Source organism: Atractosteus spatula, chromosome 10 (genome assembly GCF_055471065.1).
Source record: "Atractosteus spatula isolate fAtrSpa1 chromosome 10, fAtrSpa1.hap1, whole genome shotgun sequence".
Taxonomy (NCBI): Eukaryota; Metazoa; Chordata; class Actinopteri; order Semionotiformes; family Lepisosteidae; genus Atractosteus; species Atractosteus spatula.
Window position 1 is genome coordinate 23,842,942 of NC_142715.1, and position 21,259 is coordinate 23,864,200.

The following is a 21,259-nucleotide window of genomic DNA, read 5'->3' on the forward strand; positions in this document are numbered from 1 at the left end:
AAGAACACCAGCGCGTGCTTCACAGAGCATCTGGAAAAGGCGATTGACCTGGACGGGAGCTGGGAAGTGGGTCTGGTCGAGCTGCACTATTCGCATACGCTAAACACGTTTGATCAAGATGAAGATTTTCTGTTCGTCAACAATGAGACTATATGAACATGTACCTTACCTGGAGGGTACGACTGCAACATCGATCAGCTCATGCATGAAATGAAACGTGCTGTGGAAAAATCCAAGTTTTAATAGTTCTGTTAAACCTCTCTATCACTCTAACCTTCACATCGCTGGCCATAATGAAGTATTCAATATTCTCACATTTCAGAAAATTTTGGAAGGTCCTGTTAAGAAATTCTTTTCCCTCGTACGTTTGTAGCTTTTTAGGAGCCTCTTGAAATATATTTCTGAAAGCGCTTGTCACGCCCCCTCCAGACTTTTCAGTGGCACGGCCCAGGCATATTTAGACAACATGTCTATACGTGATAAGATGTAACAGAAACCATCGTTGAACCCACTGTAGTCTCTCATGTTCACCAAGTCGGCCTGCCACTGCCGGTCCATTTCAGGTACCAGCGTCCTGTTTCTCTTAAAGCTCACACGCCGCCACACGTGGCGCTCACACCCGGGGAAGTCGCGGCCCTCACCAGACTCCCCACGCTGCCGTAACTCCCCGCTTCCTTAGGGTTATAATAGAGCGCGCTCAACCCCGCGGCAGACATGATCGCCTTCCAACCCTCGTCGCTAATACACGCTTTCAAACACTTATTTATAAATCGAGGGGAATGCGGGAATGCGGTGGCGGGTATTTGGACCTTGAGGCTCAGGACTGCTCCGTGGGGGAAGGCGGGACATCCGCTCCACAATGACACACCATTGGCTCGGGTGGAGGGCGGGACAGCCGACCATCACAACACACCATTGGTTGAAAAGGGGGCTGGACATCCGCCCACCACGGCCTCCCATTGGCTGAAAAAGGGGGCATGGTACCTGTCAAAAAGTTTGACGAAAGGTGTCGCTTTATACTACTTACAGGTCTTACTTAATATTATTTTGATTAAAAATAGTATTTTAATAAGCAATAAATGGCACATAAAATAGTTTGAAAGTGAAGATCACGTAAAATCAACTACAAATGTGGGAACTTAAAATTTGTAAGATTATAAATTGCATGTAGCACATTAGCAACACTACAGTAATGCTAATATAACAATAGTGTAATAAAATCCTGATCCAATTCCTTTCAAATGCTGATACAAAATGTGAATGACTTCAGAGTTTCAGAAGTGGGTATTCGGTCTCCTGATGGAGATCAGAGATGAACTGAGGTGTGTGGGAAGGTGTACAGAACCGTTGGACTCCCAGTTCCACATCAAGAGGCTGAGCACAATGGATGAGTTCTGTACACACGAGCGAGTCCTTGCTGCTGGTATGATATTACTGTATATTCTCTCTGTGGTGTAGAAAATATTCACTAGTATTCTAGGTTACAGATGGGTCAAAATTTGACAGCCTACATCTGATTAATAGGATCCATCTCTGGCATACTTTCTTATTTTTAGTTTATAATGTATAATATTACTTATCTTTTAATGCCAAAATAAAGTGTTTTACATAATGTTCTATGTTCTAAAACATTACTACAATTTAACTTTGAAATATGGTCACTTTGTATTCTAAGACTTTGAGCTTAGTAAACCTTAATGGTTCTTTCTTGAGATTATATTAAAAAAGAGATTAATCATCATTTATTTGAGTACTAATATTATAAAATTTTCACCTAGCTGCAGTGCTGAAGTCCCACCCAACAACAACAGAAAAAGAAATAAAGGAGCACACAATGCTTTGTTTGAAGATTGCGTACGCAAGGCAGGGGGCCTGGAAGTCTGGACACTGAAAATGATAAGTTGCTGGTTCTAACTGTTAGGACAATGAGAGAGGGCTTTGCAAATGGTGAACAGTAAAAATTGGTCTATTCACATTGTAATCATATTTTCTTGGAAATATAGAAGTTATGCGTTTCAAAATTTACATTTGAATTGAAATGTGTTTTTGACTTAAATATTAGCATATTCAGGTAATTAGTTTGTGTTTGTCTTTACTATATATATATTGCCATGTTACAAGAATTTGTAGCTAAAGTTTAGTTGTGTCTTTTTATAATTAGCCTTTGTTGATTACAATATTGTATATCATGTATAATTTGAACTATATATTTTTCAGGTGTGTTTGATTATTCTGAAAATTAACAAATTCCTAAACTAAATCATTGGCTTGATTTACTAGTTTTTATGCCTATAAAATCTCTTTGATGTATAATAGAACTCCAACCATTTATATATAATGAACATATAATCATAGATGTATAATTGACGTATAACAATATACGTATATTAGAATTTCATTCTAGACAAATTACGGACCACATTTATACATCTAAGGTATGCGTTTAATAGACTTATATTCTACATCTTTTGCCCTCTGGGCCAATTGCTGTTCATGAGCTCCTAGCTCCACTTGTTCCCAGTGGAACCAGCCTGGAGCAGCAGAACAGAGGTTTTGTTTCATTATATTGTCTGCCATTGTAAAACAAGTTATCCCTTAGGGATAAAAACTCCCTCGAGTCATGTGTATCTCCTGTATTTGCCCCATACTCCCAGGGCTCATCTCTCAGCTGAGTGATCAAAAGCTGAACTCCAAGATACTGAATTTCACATTGGGGTACAACAGAGCCTGCTGTGAAATTGGGCAGGGGAGGGCCGGTTGTGCTCCTGAACTAGTCCCTCCTCTCTTAGTTGTTCCTGTATTTGCATCACAGTCTATGAACTCCAGCAGTGCCCTATTGCTTTTTTATTTATTTTGTTTAAAAAACAGCTCTGGTGAGTTATGTATTTAACAATAACATTTCACAAACCTATCCAAAACAATCCTGGTACAATTTTTTTTTAACTCGAAGGTCTTTAGCTTAGTGGGCAAGACCTGGGTTCGAGCCTATACAGTGAGGCACGAACTAGGGTGGGAGTGGCGGGGGTACAAGCCCTAGAACTCAAATCACTTACAATAAGAGAAGGACAGACAGTTAAATGGGGATAATTTCCAAGTTACAAATATGAGATACCATAGCGCGGTTTTTTTTCACTCCCTGGCAAGACGGGCTTCCATAGTTATGTGTATTCTTGATGTATCACAAGGGGGCACTCTCTTTACCGCACGTAGTCCCGAATACCGCGTATGGAGTTTGCGTGAGTGAGGTCAGTAACGAGCTCGATCAGACCCAATCGACTGCTTTCATCCAAAACAACCCTTCATTTAGGCTTTAACCTCCACCTGTTACCCCTCACACTCAATGTTTTAGAAAAAGGTTTTAATTTAAGCTTTGCCCAGCAATGTCTGAGCACAGAAAAGAAATAGAAGCGCTATTCACGCCGGTCAAGCACAGTAACCACTAATTCCAATAATCCACTAACAATAATAATAGCGAAAAATTCCCGGCTTCTGCTTAAAAAAAAAAACTATTGACATAATGCGTCTCCAACACTGACTGGAGACTCTGTGTGTCCGGGCTCAGCAGTTACAGTATATAGGACAGGACTCGGCGAGCTGCAGGTGAAACTCATTGCTCTGCGCTCCCCGTGTGGAATGCGCGTCTCCTCCCTCCAGACTCGTCACACCGCCTTCTACAGCGGGAAAAAAAAACTCTTTACTGTCTTAATACATCCCTCTTAAATCTCAGAAAAACAGAAACTCTGGGGTGTTTCTGTGAGTCGGTACTTGGTTTCTCTGTTCGAGGTTACAAGCAGAAACAATAAAAGCGCTGAAAGCAGGAAGTTATTTCTGCTCGTAGGCATAAACGTGTAAAAATACATTTTCTGATTCCCAAAACCTACTAAAATCCATGTGTTTCCCTTTTATTCCCAATGCACATAACTGAATATAAACCAGTCAAGTTCAGGTACTTTTCTGATGTATATGAATATACTAGTTCTGGCGCAGCTGTTACAACAAAGATACTTACATTACGAACTTTTTTTTCATGCGAGCTCTTGCCGTTTTTAAATTGAACTTTTTTTTCAATTCGCTAAATCACACGAAACACCAGAAACACTCATTGTAAGCATCTGACCAATCACATTTCTGAATTTTAAAAGTATTTAGTATTTATTTTAACTTGTTTTATTTTTTTTTTCAATTTTATACACCTGTTTTACATATTCTTGCAATTTTTGGCATTTTGTAAGTGGATTGTAACTTCAAATTGATCATTCCTGAGCTTTATAACTGTGTATCATTTCTTTTAACCTTGTTTTAATATTTTAATTATTTTTGCATTTTACAGAACTTTTTTTAATATATTGGGAGCATTTTAGCATAATATAAAAATAGGACTATCAATGCTCCTGACTTTTAAACCTGTATTTATTCGGACATTATTCTCTCCACCTGCAGATGAGGGAGGTATTTGATTTTAAATTGGTTGATTTGGGGGGAAAATGTCCATTAATTTCCTTGTGTGTATCACCAGTGGGAAACATGGCATTTTTGGATGAATTGCAATCTTTACTGCAAGGCCTTCAGACTGATATAGCAGTGACGGGAGATTTAAATGACACATTTGACAAATCAGATAGGAACAGTATAACATCTAAAATGGCAGAACCCTCTAAATTACTGAAACATTTCAGGCACATTCATAATCTACAAGATGTTTGGTGGTTACTGTGTCCTGCTACTCTTTCATATTTTTTTAATGTGCACAAATCTGTCCCACTTCTTTTACTAGTTTTTAAGGAATATTCTGAAATCTTTGATTACAAGATCAAGCCAGAAAAAAAATGATGACAATTAGGAGGAAGAAAGATACTGAGATATTGAAAATGTTATATGTTTTAAAGGATTACAAGAAAAATAAATACTTTATCTACGCAAACTAATTCGACTGAGCTCCTCTAAACTCTATAGTTTGAAGAATTGCCAAAGTACAATGTATCAATTTGGGTGACACTTAGGGAAAAGGATCACAACACTGAAAACCACAAGGCTTATTTTCAACAGCAAAAATATGCTTGAAAATATTTGACAAAAAAAAACCTTACACGCATGGAAACCAATACTTACCTGCTAGAGTAGAAAGCAGCATAGAACAGTAGGGCAGAAGGTTAGTGTAACTCGATACTGCATCACGGAGGCCGGTCTCTTCCCTGTCATTTTGCAGGCTGATTTGTTCATGATGAACTGTCCTCCAGCGATAGTCAGCTGCAATCACTGACTCAGACATGATGTTAATACTCTGACAGCACCTTGGCTGATTTGGTTAACATGTTTTCCTATTAAATAGAAGATCCTGAGTAGGCAGGGGTGCCTTTCTTCCTGTCTTGTCTTACAAAATGTATCACTATGGATGATCATGTGCTGCTTGATTTTGTTTAATGCAAGTTTTCATTTTTTTTCTGGAACAACTTGCTTTTCATGAAATTCATACAGCTTGCGAAAGATGAAATACAAATCTTGCTTATCAGTGCAAAACAAATATCACAGGCTGGCAAGACAGAAGCATTATTTTCTTTTTTTAACCAGAAACTTGCAAATGGAGAAAAGGGACACATGTGAGTCTTTGTTAATTGAAAGATTAGTGGTTCGAACCCACCTAGGAACACACTTCTCATTATTGTGATGTAAACCTCATCTCTACTTAATTTGATTTATTAGCAAATCCTTAACCCACTTGATATTTGCAGGAAATGTGATTGTTTTTGTTAAATAATTGAGTATGTAATTCAATATCACTAGGAATGGCCAATAATGACCAACATTCAAGGAAATCGTATTCAGCCATGGACTTTGATCTTCAGATGTCTGGCGGGAGAATTCATTTATGCTCAAGGGGGTCTATTATACCTTGCGAAACTTCCAAGACAACTATAACAGAGGGTCATATTTTAAGAAAATTTGCTTTAAAATAATTTGTACAATATCATCCCTCAATATCGACGTTCAGTTGAAGGATTTGAAGAAGCAACAGCAATAGGAGAGTACATTGATTTTGGACCTGTGTTTGCATCTGAACAATCCTTCCTCCTGGAAAGAAGAGAAAACAGGTCTGTTTTGAGTCTCATGATGATGCTCTTCTGGATCCCCCTAAAAATGTGCAAATTTGTTTCTGATGTATTTTGGATAAAATTTTAACTGTCATCAAATGAAATTTTCTCAGGTGAATGCAGTCGTTACTTTCGACTTTTTATATGATGACAAGACCTACATTTAGGGCTCAGTATCGATAACAATGCTGCTATTGATGGAGTAGAAATAAGTGATGTATTAGCAGTTTTATTTGAGGCAAGAAGTACTAGAACACTTCCTATAAAAATGTTAGGATTCAGAGCAAGAAATATTTTTCCACCTCACCTAATGCTATTGCATTAACGAGGCTGACGTTGTCGTCTTCTTCCACCTTAAATGCTGCTGCTGTGATGTTATGCCTCCTTTCGCCTGTAGATGGCCCTCTACAGTCATTTTAAAAGTACTAATAGGGACGGATTACTGTACATATCCTCAGTAAAGAGGAATATGTAAGTAGTGACTATCCAAATTGCAATTTTGTATGAAACACATTTCAGAAAATCGAAAACCAATTTTCAAAACTCACAATAACACAAACAAAATGAGTAAATAAGAAAAAGGCAAAACATAAGTACACTGGCACTTTCTGCATATTTACCACGACCTTGCCTTCTGATCACAAAAAGTCTTAAAATCTTGTATTTTGCGAGAACTTTTAATATAGCCTAATTAAATGGGACATTTAGAACATGGCATATGAGAATATGTGGTTAACCAAGGATGAGCAAAAGGTGATCACACTTTCTGCTTATTGCTATGAACTTACCCCCTGGTAATAAAAACGTCTCAAAATTCTGACACTGAGGTGTGAGAGACAATGGAACAGAATATCAAAATCCTGAACTTTAGGAAATTTTACTGTACCATTTTTTAAATATGACCCTCTGAACATGGCATGAGAGAATGCATTGGTAATGCACTTTCTGCTGTATTGCTATGGCCTTCCATCTTGATTATGAAAACATCTCAAAATTATGATACTGAGGTGTGAGACACAATGGATCAGGCCCTCATAATCTCAAAGTACAAGACATTTTACTGTACTGTTTTTTAAATATGACCCTGTGAACATGGCATGTCCCTCTTTCCTCATTACCAAAACATCTCAATGTCCCGACACTATGTACATTTGTAATTACAACACTTCACTGTTGCATTTCTGAGTTGTAACATTTTGAACATGGCATGTTAAAGTATATAGAAAATCTAGGTCAGAAAAGGCTAAATGCAATTCATAGTGATTTGTCATTGTCTTACTTTCTAAATGAAAAACAATATTTTTTTCAGTGATTATGACACTTCAGTATGACATAAAATATGCTTCAATGACAGAATAAATAAAGAAATAATCATGTAAAAAATACCCACAGTGGACATTCATAGTTGTGATTATAGGAATGTTATATATCAGGTGGGTAGCTTCGTCAGCATGCATAGGCTGCAAAGGAACAAGTGAAGGACTATTCCATGCTGAAAAGAGAAGAAAAGAATCACAACGTTTCGGCTGTGGAGCCTTCTTCAGGTGTGAGAAAGACAGGGCAGTAAGCAAAGATAATTTTCTTTTTATCTTTGCTGACTGCAGTTTATCTTTGATGACAAAGACGTTAAGGAATTGTTACGGCTAACAGCTCCACATCAACTTCCTTTTATAACTAACCTCATCGGATCCCTCAACTCCCAACTCTTCCAGTTTCTCACTTCAGAGAAGGATAATAAACTCAATCATCCTCTACAGAGAAAAACCATCAACACCCCTACCACCTCCACCAATCCTAACCTTGTTGTTACTGTACCCTCTGACCTTTCCCTTTCACCCCTTTGCATCCTCAGCTAACATATTTTAAAATTTCAACAAAATTACAATAGATTGTACAGTATTTATGTTTACATTTATGTTAAGATTAAGGTAAATGTCAAAATATCAAAACCCAACTGCACAGTGCTAACGTAACAATGCTTGCCAAGTTCTCAAATCAATCTGCATTGTATTTTTAAAATATTTCAGCAGAGGATGTGACGGGAGTATAAATGACGATTCGACGATCATTTTTCTTGGGTGAATATGGTTTTCTGGGGAGTTGCGATATTGGGCATTATTGGAAATTTCCCGGTGATTCTGACATGTGTTAAACGCTCTCATTTCCTGCAAATATTCAAATGGTTAAGGTTTCGCTGTGAAATCCAATCGACCTTTGCGGAGACAATGTTTACATCGCAAAAGAAATCCATCCCTGGGTGGGCTAATACCACCGACCTTTTGGGTAACAGCCAAACGCGCTAACAGATTTCGCCACAGAGACTAACGGGTGGGTCCTTGTTTTGAATCACAAGTTTCGGGTTCGCTTGCCTTTTTTTGCCAGCCAGCAATATTTCTTCTGCACTGATAACCAAGAACTGAACGCTCCCCTTTTACAGCCACTTGGACACACCGCTCTGAGACATCTGCGTTCAGTAAGCGCTGAGCCTGCTCTCAGAGCAAATTGCCTCCTTTACATAGCAGCCCCGACACTGAGAAACGAAGAGAAATGGCTTTTATCTTGCATTTTTCATGTCCAGTGTGTTTGACGTCTCACAAGGGCCACAGAGTTCTTTTGCAACACTATTTCTTCTTTTTTCTTTCTGTACGCTTTGAGAAAAAAAAAAACACCAGCAATCGTGAAATGGAAAAATGTATTTTTTTTCATACAGAAAATGTGCACCAGGAAATGTTGTGTTGAGAAGAAATGATTTAACATGATGCGTGACCTATTATACCTGAGCAAATGCTCACCCAGCAAAGTCTGGTGAAGTCAGAGAGTCTGGTGGATGTGATACTTTCACGGCGTTTTGGAAGAAAACAGTTTTTCTTTGAATTCTAAATCAATCAGAATTTCAGTGCGACACATAAACCCTTTGTCTAATTTAAAGAGATTATATTTTGAAAACACGTTTCTCACTTTAAATTTTAGACAGGGCGGTGCTATTACTAGTAGAAGCGCTGAGCTCACTATGGTGCAATTCAGGTTATGTGATATACCAGAGTTTTAATACATAACGCGTCTGATTTTGGATCATAAGGTTCTACGTTCAACTTCTACCTGGTTCGTGTAAATGTTATTCGAGATCCTCAGTAATAGATGTCCTGTATGTAATAACCCGCACCTGAAAGCAAACGCTGAGTCTGTTTCCTTTTCTTTCCAGCATGAAACAGCAAATCGTTACAAAAAGCACCAGCTTTTTTGTCCAATAGCGTTTTTTCAAATTACATTTACAGGCTTCAGACACTTTTTAATGAAACAAAAGTGTCCTGAAACTCCCTAACTTTCAGGTTTGTTTGAACCTGTAATACAAAAAGTGATCTGAAACTTCCAGGATTTCATTCTCTGATGTAGCTGTCTCTAAAGTCGGACGTGATGTTTAGCAGATGTGAACTGTGCCTTTTCTCTTGTGCTCAAGGGTATTCGCTGTGTGAGATCCTAACTGCGTGTCCTGTACTGCTCTATTTTGTTTAGATTATCTACGTTGTGTAGATAGAACTCAACTGCATGGTGTGAATTCCGTGTTCAGGACCAGCAGAACCTGAAAAACTAATAGCTGACCTCGACGTGATTTTAACATGTAGCTGGATCTGGAGTCAGACGTGCTACCGTTGCGCCACAAGGTCACAGATATCAACTAATTTGAATTCCCCAAAGGAGACTAATCAGCGTCACAAAAAAATTCTCCTGTGAGGAGCACCACTCTTCCGAAGAGAGTATCTTCTTCCCAGACTACATTTTAATTCCTCCTGCGCAGCTCTTGTGCAGGTGTTGTTCTCGATAACAGATCCAGGAACACTGATTGTTTTTCTATTTTTTTTTAACTAAGTACCAACTGGTGCAACGGTAGCATGTCTGACTCTAAATCCCGAAGTTAATTTTCAAATATATCGGAGTCAACTGATACTGATCAGGTTCTGCTGCTGCCGAACCCGCAGCCTTCACCATACTGTCCAATTCCCCAAGCCTGCTGACCTAATATGTCCATCCCTTCTCGTCAAAACTCGTATTTTCACAGGGTACCCTTCAGAAATCGCAGTATAGAATGAAAAAACTCCAATAGATCTTGGCCGCTGTTGGTGATTTTCCTTTAAAAACAAATGAATCTCCGAAACTTTTACGAAGTGCATCACTTTCACTGAGACCAAGAAGTGTTAAGCTGTACATGAGTCTTTGTGGCTCGGGTGTTAACCAAAAGGGTGGTGTTTTGAGCCCTCCCAGGGACGCTGAGCCTTTTAATGAACACACCTCCTCACTTCATTTCTCCATGGGCGGTCTTGTACAGCAAACAAATACAGAGCCTGTAGGAGGCAGTAGGCTCGCAAATATAGCTCACTGTATATAATGAAGAAGCAGAGGTTAGTTTCTCATCTGCATGTTGCAGAGCCTTACGCAACTCCTACCAACAGCTGGGGTTTGATCCCTGCACGGGCTATTAGTTGAAAGACCATTGTAAACAGTAACAGTAACATTGTAAAAAGTAACAGCTTTATCCAGCTGACTTTTATGTTTCATACTAAATTGCGATCTTGAAACCAAAATAATTAGAAATATGGAACACAACCGTTGTTCCCCAAGAAGGAAAGCTGTTTTACACTGAAATTACTCCTTTTAATATAATCCAGATTGTGAAGACAAAGGAAAATATTACACAAAAGTTGGAAAGCACACTCTTAATCCATCTGCATATTTGATTTCTGCCATCCGTTCAAGGGTGCTTGGTGCTTCGCAAGCAAATCATTTCAGGGAAGAAACTCAGTTTAGTGAACTACTGTTGTATTTTCACTCATTGAATTTGATCTTTGTACTCTCTTTGCATTCTCGGCTTAATATTTCAAAATGACAGTTCGGATTAATTGGAAAACGTCACAAGCCTTATTAGGTTAGGACTGTACAATTGTATTTTAATATCTTGGTATATTTACCTTCATTTTAATGTAGAAGTAACCATAAATGTTGTTTAGTATTTTGTACTTTTGTCGCACATTTTAGCTGAGGATGCACAGTGACTATTATACATTGTGATACATGCAAGACATCTGTAATCGAAGATGTAATTACAATAAAATTGGCAATTAACAGAAAACCACAATTTGTATGATATTATTTCTTGGTATCGATGATCAGTTGAACGATTTGAAGAAACTATCAAAGAAACAGCAGCAATAGCAGATGATTTTGGTTTTTGAACCCATCTGTACACCTCAATAATCCATTTGTCCTTGAAAAAAGAAAAGTCAGGCATGTTTTGAGTTTTGAGAGGAACGATCCTCATCTCGATCGTAAAGAAACATATAAATTTGATTGCTTCAGTAGAATTTTGGATTTTCTTTCAAAGATCTCACAAAGTATTGCCAGGATCCATATTTAGCGTTCGGTAGTGATAACACTGCTGATTTTGATGGAGTAGAAATCTATGATGTATTGACAGCTTTATCTGAAGCAAGAAGTCCTAGAACGTCGCCTATGAAGTGTTGGGATTCATACCAAGAGATACTCGTTGTTTTCCACCCAAAATGCTACTATTACATTATACATTATGCAAACATAAAAGTTTTAGTAGCTTCTGGGCGCGATTTTCCAAAACTGAAACTTATTACTAAATTCTTTAAGATGAACCATGTCCAAAAATTGTAAATCAGGACTAATTTTAATATCAAATGAAATTACTACAGAAGAAAAGGTTTAACTGAAATATGAATAAGACTATGCAAGCCTGAAAAATAGAACAATTCAATTTATAGAACTTATTTATTTATTTTTTGAGAAATGGGCTCACACACCGGAAGACACTAATGTTTCTCTTCGTTAGAGTATGTGAATAACAGTTTAACCCCAAATGTTTGCAATTGTGATTCTGTTAAAATTAAAAAAAGCATCTATCAATAGTAAGAAATTATTAAGAAAGTAAGAAATTGTGTTATTTCATAAACTGTAAGACATGAAGACATTTACAGGTTATATCCTTTGCTTTGTCTTTTAACGCAAGCGGTCAGGATCCAAGCCCATGTTCGGACGGTTGTGTTTCTCTTGTAATCATCAAATGTCATTGTTTTGTCCATCAGTTCTTTCTCGAGTTGCACCATGGATATTTTATACCATCAAAACTTTTCATGCTCTTTTGCATTTTCCTTCACATACGAAAAAAGCTCAAGGCGTTCTTGTCACTGTGCTACACAGTACAGGACACGCAGTGAGGAATTCGCGCAGCTTCAGCTCAGTGCGGAATCCAGAGGGAGGACTCGCTCGGTGAATGATCTCTCAGGAAATCCCGGGTGAGATTCAACATCCTGGGTGAGGTTTTTCTGCAACAGCCACGACAAGTGTGAAGACGTTCTCTGGATTTCCTGAATGTGACTTTAAATTAGTTCACATTCTTTGGTAGTTAACAGAACTAAATGCTTTGGAGGTACATTTAAAACTGCAGCACTTCAAGTTTAATTGTGTAAACCTGGCTCTCTATGAACAGGAGCAAAGAGTTCTCACTCAACAGAAGACTGCGATGTGAGCACAGTAACATAAAGCACTTGGAAATGCCAAGGATTGAACCGAGGACCTCATACATGCGAAGAATGCACTCTACCACTGAGCTACATCCCCAACACAAGAGGCTGTGGAAGTGACTTAGAGATGTGTAGGTGCTCACAGAACACAATCCATCTTTTGCATCTTTTAAGTGCTCTTGATTAAACTATGCATAGAAAAACAGCAGTACTGATGATTTTCATGGACTGATGCACACTTGTTCTGTACAACTCCAGTGATAAAACCTTGTCTGTAAATACTGTAGAACGTAAAAGGGTGAAACAACGCTCCAACCACAGGAATGGTAACAGAAAGGATCATTTTCTTATTTAATATGTCCTTTTGAGATGCCTTGTCAATGCACACAGACATTAGAGCTGAACAAATATTTTGTACACAAGATGGCAGTGCGATATTAGAATTCCTGTCTTCTTGATGGATTCAGACTCCTTCTCAGAGGTCCATGCTCGCCAAATAACTTTACAGCTGTAGCGGCAATGCTTATTAATAAGACAGAATTAAGCATTGCTGTGCTTTCCTAAATGAGGCCCCATCTCACTCTCCCTCTCTGTGGTGCAGCCACAGAGAAAGTATTCATGCAGGCTGATTTAAGATGTTTTCTTTTGATAAGGGACAGCTCCCAAACGGAGATGCACTTAGCTAAGCCTGGCTATCATGATCAATGGTCATCCATTGGCGCCTATCTGTCTAGGGAGTGCCGAATGGACATCTGGACTGCATTCCTTAGTGTCAGGAGTAAGTGACTCATATCTCACCTTGATCAACCAATCAGGGATTGGCAGGGGGTGGTAACACCACGTGGGTCTCCAATACCTCCAATGTATTTCTGATGGAGCGCTATGAGCAAAGATTTAATAAGCTACTCCTGCCGATGATTCAGCTTAAAGAAGTAAAAGCTTCACAAACAAAAGCAGCTCGCTACCACAGCCAATATTAAATGTACTTGGTGGCACATTGCCATTTGCACTGGCTCAAAAGTGATCTGGCAGACGTTGTTCCCTACGTAAAGCTGAAAGCGCCAAAGAGCATTTCCATTGAGAAAAAAAAAATCTGCCTTGATGTTAAACATAGAGAGCCTGCTTTTTAGAAGTTCTCCCTCTAAACACCTTGTGCAGCCTCCCGACAGACTAACAAAAAGCGCCTTTTCACCAACTCAATTTATAATACGCCCCTCAAAACTCACAACCGAATAACAATCCATCCGTATATTTGATTTTCAAGATCCATTCAAGGCAACTTGGCTCTTCGCAAGCAAATAATTTCAGGGAAGAAACTCAGTTTAGTCAACTACTGGTGCATTCAGCACAGCACTTGCTCTTGTTTGTCAGGGTAGCCGAGTGGTCTAACGTGCCAGACTCAAGGACATGTGTCGTTCCAGCTGGCTTGGGTGTTCTGGTCTCCAAATGGAGGCGTGGGTTCAAATTCCACTCCTGACAGCTTCTGATTTTACCTCTCTTGAATTGTTCCAGTGCTAGCTGACAGGGAATGACTGAAATATAAAAGCAGCAGAAGAAAGCAAGCAACTCAGTGCAATTTGTGAGTATTCTGCACTGTTAAAATGCACAGGTTTTCATACTTTTTGGAATTCGTAGCTCAAGAAGTGACTCCTGTTTCATTTTCTATTCACCAACTCGATTTGCATTCCGCCCCTCACACCTCACAACAGAATAACAAACGGCTTCATGTGCCACAGCATTCCCCTGTAGATTCGGTTTGCACTATGAATTAGGCGACCCCGAATGAAATATTTTAGTGTTGGCTCAAATGTGAGGAATTTCATGAACCCTCAAAAAGGAACTTGCAAAAAATGCCAGCAATTCAAAGCGTGTAGGCAGCATGAACAGACCAATTCTGCAATTTCTGTTATCGCAGGTGGTGCTTCCGAGTCGATGGCTCTGCATTAGAAATGAGAAGTGCTGAACTCTAAACACGTTCTTGCCATTACTGCTGCTCCTTTGTCCTCGAAAAAAGAAAAGACAGGCATGTTTTGAGTCTCAAAATGATCTTCTGGATCCACGAGAAACATGTAAATCTGATTGATTCCGCAGTATTCTGGATGTAATGTACTTATAACTTCCATCGAAGAGAGATTTCATCAGTTGCATGAAATTGAAACTTCCGACTTTTTGTCTGGTATTGAAAATATGTTAAAAAAACATAAACAATTTTCTAACGAACAACTCATGAATTATTGCCAGGATCTATATTTAGCGTTCGGTAGTGATAACACTGCTGATATTGATTGAGTAGAAATCTATGATGTATTGACAGCTTTATCTGAAGCGAGAAGTCCTAGAACACCATCTATGAAGTTTTAGGATTCATACCAAGAAATGCCTTTTGTTTCCCACCCCAACTGCTGCTTTTGCATTACACATTATGTGAACATTACCAGTTTTGGTAGCTTCTGGGCACGATTTTCCTAAACTGAAACTTATTACAAAATTCTTTAAGATGAACCATGTCCAAAAATTGTAAATCAGGACTAATTTTAATATCGAATTAAATTACTACAGAAGAAAAGGTTTAACTGAAATATGAATAAGACTATGCAAGCCTAAAAAGTAGAACAATTCAATTTATATAACTTATTTTTTAATTTTTTGAGAAATGGGCTCACACACCGGAAGACACTAACGTTTCTCTTTGTTAGGAGTATGTGAATAACAGTTTAACCCAAAATGTTTGTAATTGTGATTCTGTTAAAATTCAATAAATCGTCTATCAACGGTAAGAAATTATTGAGAAAGTAAGAAATTGTTTTATTTCATAAACTATAAGACAATGAAGAGAGTTTACTTCGCTTTTGTTCTTTTGACTTAAGCGTTCAGGATCCGAACCCATCTGCGGACGGTTGTGTTTCTTGAATCTCTTGTAATCATCAAAAGTCGTTGTTTTTTTCTTTAGTTTTTTCTCGAGTTGTACCATGGATATTTTATATGATCAATACTTTACATGCTCTTTTGCATTTTCCTTCACATACAGAAAAAGTTCAAGGTGTTCATGTCACTGTGCTGCACATTAACTCTGGACCACCTGTAACAGTACAGGACACGCAGTGAGGAATTCGTGCAGCTTTCAGCTCAGTGCCGAGTCCAGAGGGAGGACTCGCTCGCTGAATGATCTCTCAGGAAATCCCGGGTGAGATTCAAAAGGTAAACCTGGCTCTCTATGAACACGAGCAAAGAGTTCTCACTCAACAGAAGATTGAGATGTGAGTACAGTAATATAAAACACCTGAAGATGCCAGGGATTGAACCCCGGACCTGTGGAGCAGTAAGTGACTTGTAGCACTGATGTAAGAGATACTTACATAAAGTACTTTTACTGACCCTATTACAAATCACAGGAAGTAAGGTCTTAAAACATTAGGCAGTAGTGGGATTTAAACCCACACCCCTGAGAGAGTGGAGCCTAAAATCCAGCATATTAGACCATTCAGCCACACTACCTCTGGCCCCTTCTCCTTCCCTCTCGTTGCTGAGTATAGGTGCCTTCATGCAATTGAGCCAGGTTTGAGTCCCAGCCAATGCATCTCCAAATCTTTTCAAATGAATCTGTGATTTTGTAGCACATCCTCTGAAACCAGCAATCAAAATTGGAAATGTCTTCCTCAACACTGAAAAGCTAAATTCGGGCTAAGCAGTTGTACACAGGACTGTAACGTTGCCATAGCCAAATTAAATGTAATGTAGCTCTCTGAAGGCACCAGTTCTGTAGGGTTTGGGCATTTACTGGGACAATTATTAATCGTAGCAGTAAATCACAAAATTGATTCTTTTGATGGCTTTAGAATCCAACCATGCGACATAACTCAAACAACGCACACACACAGGTACTAATACACGAGGATACATTTATTAATACATAGAATATGCATGTAAACCTAACAGATCTTATCGAGAGGGTTATCAGAATACAAAAGATATATATTCAATCAGTTACAAAGTGTTACATATATCAAGAGGACATACGTTCAGTATATCATTCATTTAGACCGTTTCGTAAATGAACTTGGTTATAACTTCTACATTAGATACTCAAAACAAGTACATAACTCTTAGGAATTAAATTTATATCAACTGGTTGGGATAACAATTGAATTCTCGAGCTGTAATGCATTGAAGTTGAATACTCATCCAATCTCTGGGGATTCAGATCTTCTGCGGGCACAAAGAAACAGTTGCAGGCTTGTTGCTGTCCAATCCACGCTCTCTGGCTCCGTGCCAGGCTGTGCTGTGCGGCCTGCGACGGTGCGCTGCTGATGCTCACTGACCAGCTAGTTAGTGTTGGCTTTAACTAGCAAAGTTTGTGCACAGGAGAAAAGATGACTGTGGGTCCCAGCAAGTCAGGAAGAGGACCGGTTCGTTCCTGATGGAGAGCTAGTTCTGAATAGTGATTCAGCTGTCCACAGTTCCGACCTGTTCACGAGGCCTGCTGCTGGTGCTAACCTCAGGTGGATCCTCTGGTTACTCTCTGGCAACCTCCGCTCTAGACTCTTAGAACAAAGGAAAGTTCTGGCACTCGGACCCACTGGCCGTTCCGTGGTTGTCCGGGCTGAGTCTCAGGATGGTCAGGAGGCGCGCTGCGAGAATGTCCTGCCCTTGGGAGCCTTCTGCTCCTGGGCCGTCCTGCCTTGAAATTCTCCTTTGAATTCTCCAGTGAATCTCACGAATCTCACAGGCTCTCTGTGTTGCCTGTTTTTACCTGGAGGAACTTCAGCTCATTGATTGGCTGAAAGTTCCATGGGCATCAGAGAGCCACGTGGGTTACTCGGCGCTACCAGTCCCTGATTGGTTGATCAAGGTGAGATATGAGTCACTTACTCCTGACACTTGGGAATGCAGTCCAGATGTCCATCTGGCACTCCCTAGACAGATAGGCGCCAATGGATGACCATTGATCATGATAGCCAGGCTTAGCTAAGTGCATCCCCCTTTGGGAGCTGTCCTAGGAAACCTTATCAAAGGAACCTTAAATCAGCCTGCATGAATAGTTTCTCTGTGGCTGCACCACAGAGATGAACAGAGAGATGAGGCCTCATTTGGGAAGGCTCAGAACACTTAATTCTTTCTTATTAATAAGACACGCCGCTACAGGACACCATATGTGTTCTTGATTGATTCAGACTCGTTCTCAGTGGTTCTTGCTCACCAAATAACTTAAAAGCTGAGGAAGAATGCTACAAAAAATTCTAATCAAAATACAAAATAATCATCATTATTAACCAGAAACAGTAGAAAAACTGGTCACAATTGTGATTATGTCGCTTCTCTGCTTCAGCAAGGTCAATAAAAGACTCTCTGAAAGTAGTAACGCACTAAAGCACTGCAAAACTGAATTTAAAATCATATTAGGAATTCTGAGTGATGCCTGCTTACATGCAATCCAATCCAAATGTTGTCTTTAAATAAGAATTCTCTATGTTTCCCTGCCTTTTCCCTGGAGTGAAACTATTGGATTGAAGGAATTCTTATGACAGGTTTACAAGGTGCCGCTGATATTTGGATAAATCTATGAACTCGTGATTTTCATATACTTTAAATAAAGGCCATACGCACAGAATAACATTACTGATGATTACTGATGATTTTTCCTGAGAGGAAGCACAGCTTATCTTTCCAAGACAGCTGATAAAGGCAAGCCAGTAGATACTCTAGCAGAACATGGAAAAACGTTCAGCTTTGTAACCAACAAATTCCCCATTTAGATCTGACATCTATGTATGCTTTGTGATTGCTTGAAGTGAAACCCACAATCTATATTGAACTTAGACAAGTTATTTCTGATGGAGCACTATGCGGAAAGACTTAATCAGCTCTACCCCTAAGGAAGACTCAACTTGAAAATGCAGAACATTAACGTTTCACAGATAAAAGGAGCACAACCGACATTAAAATTGAGGGCGCACTGTGATTTGCACTGACTCAAAAGTGATCTTGGTAGACAAACTTCCCTGCTGAAGGTGGAAACAAGAATTTGTGTTGAGAAGAAGAAACACTTTTTTCTCCCTGCTTTGATGTTAATCTGATAAAGTAGCTTTTAACACATTGCTCCATTTGGTGGTTGTAACACAAAAACTCCTAGCAGCAGTGGGATTCAAACCCACACCTCCAACGAGACTGGAGCCTTAATCCAGCACCTTAGACCACTCAGCCACACTAGCCACTGTGCCCTGTTTCTTTGTCTCATTACTTGCCTGAAGGAAGCCGGGTGGCTTTTGCTCTTGTCCAACAGTGGCGTTATGACTATGGAACCGACTGCACCTGCTTTTTCTGAGATGCTTCCCCTCTCATGGCGAGATCTCGACTTCTTTAACACCTCTGGATAAAGTTCTTCTGTGGAGCAGGCTACAGACCTCTGGGTACAGCACCCTTGATGTCATTTTATTTCTACAGCAGCACGCATCCGGAATTTTCCGGAAACAACAAAATAGATTCAATATAAACAAGAGCACATATAACGTATTAATAGACTCGTGAGGGGCACATAAATAATACAATTACACTTTATGGAAAAAAAGATTAAACAAAGTAAATAAAAACCACAGGTCCACACAGCTTTCATGTTCCTACATTTCGAAAGTCTGTAAATATCCATTTAAGTCTATTTAGAACTGTTCAAACGTAGAATTCTTTGCTGATTTAGGCGGTAAATTTCCTCAATTACAGGACAGCACAAACAGTTCTTAATGCAGAAATGAAAGCCTGTCTAAATTTTCCTTTTTGTTAAAGACATTGGGACACTGATTTTTCTCCTTTGGGGAGCTAAAGAAGACTAGAGGGTGTGGCACAGTGGTAGTGTAGATGATTCTTGCTCTGAAAGTTGTGAGTTCAAATTAGGTTGGGGTCAGCTAAGAGTTCTTCACCATCTGCTGGTGCTGAACCCAGACTTTTCACCATGTAGTTGAGTTCTTCTCAATATCTCAGCATCTCCAAAACATCATGTTCAACTTTAGGGACAGCTACATCAGACAATGAAAGTTTGAGACCACTTTATTATTAAAGGTTCTAGAAAACCTGAAAGCTAAGGAGTTTCAGGTCACTTTTTTAATTAAAAAAGTGTCTGAAGCCTCTAAATAAAATTAGCCTTTTTTTAATTGTGTATGAAATTCACTCCCATGGGCTCTGAAAGGAGAAATATACTGTTGGGATCCTCGCAAGTGAAGTGTCTCTTCTTGTGGTGAAGCACAGTCATACCTGACTTGTCTGGAATGACCCAAGACAGACTTTATCCAGAAGCAACGGTACCACTCCCAGTACAATGAAAGAGAAACGCAGCATGACACGGGGAGTCAAGAGGCTCCCACAGAGTTTCACAGACAGAAGCAGCACGCCAGCACAACCAACATTAAAACGGAGGGCACACTACAATTTGCATTGACTCAAAAGTGATCTCGGCAGACGTCGTTCCCTGCATAACGCAAAAGGTTGCAAAGCGCATTTGGTTTGAGCGGATGCAAGAAAATTTTTGTTTTCTGCCTTGATGTCAAGCTGACAAAGTATCTTTGAACACTTTGCTTAGTTTCTTGAGAGACTGCACGAAAGCAGCTCTCTCCCTTTTGTCAGAAGTCAGCTGAAAGGAGGTCTCAACAGAAGCACCTGGCAGCGGTGGGATTCGAACCCACGTCCCCAAAGAGACTGGAGCCTTAATCCAGCACCTTAGACCACTCAGCCACACTACCCACTGTGCCCTCTCTCTTTGTCTCATTACTTGCCTGGAGGAAGCCGGGTGGCTTTTGCTCTTGTCGCCCGACAGTGGCATTATGACTGTGGAACCGACTGTGCCTGCTTTTTCTGAGATGCTTCCCCTCTCATGGCAAGATCTCGACTTCTTTAACACCTCTGGATAAAGATCTTCTGTGGAGCAGGTTTCGGACCTCTGCGTACAGCACCCTTGATGTCATTTTATTTTTACAGCAGCCGCATCCGGAAAGTTGTGTCTTTTACGTTGTATTTGAACAACAAAACTACATACAATACAAACAAGAGCACATATAACGTATCAAGAAAATCGTCAGGGGCACATGCTATAATACAATTACACTTTATGAAAAACGATTACACAAGGTAAATAAAGATAAGGTCAGCACAGCTTGTTCTTACATTTAGAAAGAGTCTGTAAATACCCCTTTACGTCTATTTTGAATTGTTCAAACGTAGGACTCTTCCCAGACCATTTCACTTTATACCACATTCCTAAACGAGGATGCATCTCCTGTCTTCGAACTATTTTGGGAGGTATGGCTTATACAACACACCCACAGTATTCTAATCATGGACTGCAGATCTGTGTTATAGTTCAGTCGAATTCGAGGGATCCAGCAATTGTACTGGATTTGACTGGGATTCTGAAATGTCTCTTGCAAAGGTATTCGGGTTTGCTTGAACCTTTAAAAAAAAGTGATCTGAAACTACCCAGCTTACAATCTCTGAGGTAGCTGTCACTAAACCCGGACGTGATGTGGCACACATGTGCCATGTGCCTTTACTTTTGTAAAAAACTGGTATTGGGAAAATTAAAGTCCAAACCCAAAACAGTAACATACTTAAGAGTAAAGACCTCCTAATAGCTAGCAAGCGCTC

General features: G+C 39.5%; 1 non-coding gene across 1 annotated transcript; it reads right to left on the minus strand.

Annotated features, from left to right (window-relative positions):
* Positions 1-20,276: 20,276 nt before the first annotated feature.
* On the minus strand, positions 20,277-20,358 carry trnal-aag (transfer RNA leucine (anticodon AAG)). Its single transcript has one exon. It is a non-coding gene; the product is annotated as a tRNA-Leu (tRNA).
* Positions 20,359-21,259: the final 901 nt, after the last annotated feature.